Genomic DNA, 5294 nt, shown 5'->3' on the forward strand with positions numbered 1-5294 from the left:
GCCGCTCAGCGCAGGCGATCCTCCGGCCGCTGCAGACGCCGCGCCGGCCTCAGCGGCTCCGCAGCGGCGCTCGGACGGCGGCGAGCGCGCAGCTCCGCGCCGGCAGCAGCAGCAGCAGCAGCAGCATCCCGGCCACCGCCGCTCCCCACTCGAGCGGGGCTGGTTGGTTCCCCGCCGCCGCCTCCCTCTTCTCTGCCTCTCCCGGCTTCTCCTTCCAATGCCCCCCCTTCCCCTGCTGCCCGGCTCCTCCCCTCTGGCGCCCCCGGCTCCTCCGCCTGTCCCCTCCTCCCTCCCTCCCCGCCTGCCTCTCTCCCTCCGTCCCTCCCTCCTCCTCGCCCGCCAGCGGCAGCCGACGCCGCCCCGAAGAAAGCCCGCCGCCAGATCGCACGCTCCAAGCGGCCTGCCCGGCCCAGAGCAGCCACCGCGAGGGGCTCCCAGGTGGCGAGCGGAGGAACCTCGCAACGGTGGGTTCTGCCCAAGGGTACACGCCTGCTTAGAGTAGACCCATTGAAATCAGTGGGCCCACTCTAAGCCGGGCTACTTTGGATACAGCTGAGTATGGGTGTGATGATGGAACTCGGTTGACTGGTTTTTTAAAGCCAAGGCTTTCGCTAGCCCAAGGTGACTTTCCATGGCCAGCTCGGACTCCGTCGGTTTATAGGTGAAATTAGCATTTTTTTAATTATTATTATTATTTTTGCCTATTACGCTTGCTTACCTTGAATCTCCTTCGATGTTCCTCCTTTTGGGTCATTGTTCACCGTTGGGAGAGATCCTACTGGAGTTTCTTACCACGTGCACTGAATTTCACCATCCTGAGTGTTGGACTGGTGCTCAAATTCCCACCTACCCATGAAGCTCACTGGTTGACCTTGGGCCAGTCTGGTTTGCTCTTCACAACAGTAACTCCTGGGTTGTTTAACCCAGGGATGAGTAGAATGCGTTCCTGAGCTGTTTCAGGATGTGCAAACCCGGAAATAATGGTTTGCTTATGGGTAAAACACTATTTGTTGTTGGGTTAACTCTGGGTTGTTTAACCCGTAAACAACCCAGAGTTTCCAAGAGAACATCACAAACAACCCAGGAGCATTCCTGGCTTGTTGATTAAAAGTGGAAATTACCCAATTACAACTCACATGCTCTGCTTATCCTTGGCAATTCCTGGGCTCAACAACCCAGGAATTGCCGCTGTGATGTGTGGCAGAGAACCAAGAATGCCACCCAGAACTCCCTTGGACGAATGGTGGAATAGAAATGCAAGTAGTAACGCTAATAATTATAATAACAATTACACTATCTGAGGTGATCTGTTGGGGGAGGCTGCTGTACCCCATTCCGCGCTTCTGAACTGTACCATTTTTACCGACAGTCGCAACCAGAAATGTAAAACACAAGAACGTGGTGTTGAGCAAAGCTGTTTTCCTGGGGAGCAGAGACAAGGCGGCTGAGGAGGTGTGGACGGGGGAGCACGAAAGAGCCCTTTGAACATGATGGGGCAGCCCCAAATTGTAGCAGGCCGTGATCAAAAGCGTTAGCGGCGCAGCTGCTTTCAAAGTCAACCGGGCAGCCATGATAAAGCAAATGTTCGGCGGTGGAAAAACTGATTACAGCGTGGGGTTGTGAGGAGGGAAGACCAGGAAGAGCAGGCTTCAAAGGGGAAAAGAAAGCCAACAGCCGCGTCGGAGGCCAAAGTGAACACCGTGTCCTCCATGGCTGGCCCGACGTGAAAGAAAGAGGAAGATTGCAGGAGAAGAAACGTTCTCGGAGATTTGTGTGGAAAGGACAGGGGACGTAAGTAAGGCGTCACCCCAAAAGAGGAGATGCATCATCAAAAAAGAGGACCCCAATTTGCAGAACATTTCCATATGCACATTTACACACGTAGGTGCAAATGTAGGAAAAAACCCACTATTATTTAAATAGAAATACAAGACCTCTCATCATAGTTAAAAGTCATCCCTTTCTACAGGTGTTATCAACAGCTTTCCTTGAAGTGTGACCCCCCCTACGGTTTGTAGCGCACAGAAAAGCGTCCGGTGTTATACCAATGAATTTGTATGGTGGTGTTTCTATTGTTATATTTATTGTTGCTTTGTATTTTAAGTTCACCACTTCGATACCTTTCTGGAAAGCACTATATACATCATCATCACATCACATCTGTCACTGGCATCACATCAAGAAACTGTACAGAAAACGTTCAGAAACCGGGCCTACCAAAATACATCGACGCCAACATCCAGAAAGCAGTCACGCTTAAACAGGCTCAATTGCCAGGAAATTCCTGAATCAGTAAAAGGCAGCATGACCTGGCAAAGCCCGTCATGTCTGTCTAGAAAAACCGCCTGGAGCAAGAAATAATAATAATAATAATAATAATAATAATAATAATAATACCAGGTGACCCCTGCTGTCCAAGTACTAATTGTTAATGGGCGACCCCTGTGAGTTTAAAGCAAACTTAGACTGGACAACTTCTCAAATTAGAGGACACCTTCAAAGAGAGGAATGACTGTCCTCTGTAAAATAGGACTCTGGCCACCCATAAGTTCATTCCCTTAAGTCATCAAATGGTGCCCACTGGATGGTTTTGGGCTACAACTCATATGGTGCCTGGTCATTGATTATGCTGGGTAAGCCTCCATAAGCCAATGGCCTTCACTGGGCAGTGGTCAAAGATCCATATGACCCCATGGAGGTGGGAGATGGAAGGATTTAACCCAACAACAAACCATCAGTAGTTATAGGGTTAACTCTGGGTTGTTTATCCATAAGCAACCCAGAGTTACAGATTTGGATGTTACAAAATAATCCAGGAATGTCCCAGATGAAAATGGAAGGGCTGAATGACATGCTCACACCCACCTGCCTCCTCTAATTCCTGGGTTAAACAGTGCAGGAATTGGCTGTGATATGCAAACCGGTCCACTGGATTTGCACATAACACTAATCCATGGTATGTTTTGTTGAATTCTGGGTTGTCATGTTGTATAAACCCATTTGTGCTAGCAACCATGGTTGAATACCACAAACAACCCAGAAAGAATCCATGGTTTGTTGCTGGGCTGTGAACTGGGTTGTTTAAGCCATGGGTTGATTTTCATGTGAACCCAGAACTCTGGGTTCTTTATGGGTTGTTTCATGGGGGGCAGGCGTGTTCCAAAAAAATGACTTTATGGCAGCGCTACAAACACCGCAAGCATTTGAGATGCAGGGAGGGAGAGGGCAAACAAGGGTGGGAATTAAACAACCCAGGGATTCAGAAAACAAACTGTGATTTGTTCAATTCTGTGCCAGTTAAGCCCTGGGTCATGCATGATCACAAACCATGGGTTAACTACAAATTAAATCATAGGCTAGACCCAGTTCACACATCTTGACAGCAGTTGCCAGGAATTGCCAGGATGAGTGATGCAACAAGCCGTGCAGTCATCGTTTTATGCTTTTTAAACCCAGGAATTGGCAGAGGTGCCCAGGAGCGAGCAAGCATTCTGCTCGCCACTTCCATTTCCAATTAACAACCCAGAAACGCTCCATTCCTTGGTTGTTTCATGACATGTGAACCCGGAAACTCTGGGTTGTTTATGGATTAAGTAAACCAGAGTTAATCCGACAACAAACCATGGGCTCACTCCCATAGTGACAGTGCTGAGTCCTTCCTCCTCTGTACCTTTCCTCACCACTGGTTCCACCCAGTCCCTAGACCTAATGAGCTGCTAGTTAAAGAGCCAGTTGTGAGAACCTGGAATGCTCAGCTAACAGCTCAGAAAATCTCATTTCAATCTATCAAAGCCAGAGCTCTTACAGTCCATAGCTCCAGACCTTTAAAAATGCACAGCCGGCAGGATGTGTGTTTTTCTTCTGTCAAAATTTATCTGGTTTGGAGAGCAAATCGCCCAAACCACTACTGTTCTCTGAAAAACTTTTTATGTTTGTATTTTAATTTGATCCCCCATTCGCCTTCCTGCAACCCAGCCATCACAAATGCCTAGCATTGTTCTTCAAATCTGCCTTTGACTTTGCTAATAGATAGGTTGATAGATGGTTCAATAATACATTTGCCCTTTGGGCTGAATTTCTCAAGTTACCCCTCTTTGGGTTCTTTTTTAAAGCATTAGTTCCAAATCATCAGCTGGGAAGATGTCGCCCCTCCCTTTCTACTAATGCAAACCGTCTTTCCTATTAACCCAGCTGTGCAAGGAAGCTGAGCGAGAAAGGAATTTCCAGAGCTGCGAACTTATTAACCTACGACTGATGAAGACAAGGAAGTGCCTGCCTGCACACTTGCAATATAAAAGACACACGCTATGACACAAAAGGAGAAGGAGATGAGGAGGGAAGAGGAAAATAAACTAATGCAGGCACTTTTTTTTTTTTTAACATTGCATAGCTGTTCTTATAATGGCCAGCTGGAATGGAAACAGTTCAGAGCAAGGAGGAGCCTAATGAAACTGGTATTTCAGCAGGGTCCTCCAGCTGAAATGATGCTTTCCATCTCGGTAGACCGCAGCCTGTGCACATACATCACGATTTGGTGGATGACTGGGGCTTGTCTGTACGCTCGATAAACTCCATTGTGGTTGCACAGTTGCACCCTGTTGTGTATATGATGCAATCAACTCGCAGCGACATCGTGCCATTCCCCATAAAGCTGCACTGTTTCGATGGGTCGTTTCACCACAACTTTTTACATCGCTCCGATGTCACCACGGTTGCTTGTTCATCTGTCAGTGGTGGCTTCAGTTCGGGTTAAGAGAGTGGGCGTGGTTAGGGGCAGTTCCCAAAGCAGAGGCTGGTCTTGACAAGCCTAGGAATGAGCACCATGGTGATATTAAAGTCTGGTGAACGAAAGTAAGGGCTGTTAGGACGTATCATGCATAAATTCAATGAACTGCAGCTGCGCAGCTACAGACTTTCAAAGGTACAGTGTTGCCAGAAAACAACTGTAACAAAAAGGTTTTCGATCCCTTAATACAGCCTTCCTCAACCTGGGGCGCTCCAGATGTGTTGGACTGCATCTCCCAGAATGCCCCAGCTAGCTGGCTGGGGCATTCTGGGAGTTGCAGTCCAACACATCTGGAGCGCCCCAGGTTGAGGAAGGCTGCCTTAATATTTGCTGGCCATTGCCACCATCTGGCATAGCGATTTCCCCCCGGCTGGATAGCAAGTGTTCACTGCTGCTTATAGATGCCACTTCACAGCAGCAGTGCTGCAGAGTTTGGGGGGAATTCGCAGGCAAAGCAGCGCCGTAGAGACAGCCGCCTGATCACATAATCAAAGTCTACCTCCATTGG

This window comes from Elgaria multicarinata, chromosome 2 (genome assembly GCF_023053635.1).
Source record: "Elgaria multicarinata webbii isolate HBS135686 ecotype San Diego chromosome 2, rElgMul1.1.pri, whole genome shotgun sequence".
Classification (NCBI taxonomy): Eukaryota; Metazoa; Chordata; class Lepidosauria; order Squamata; family Anguidae; genus Elgaria; species Elgaria multicarinata.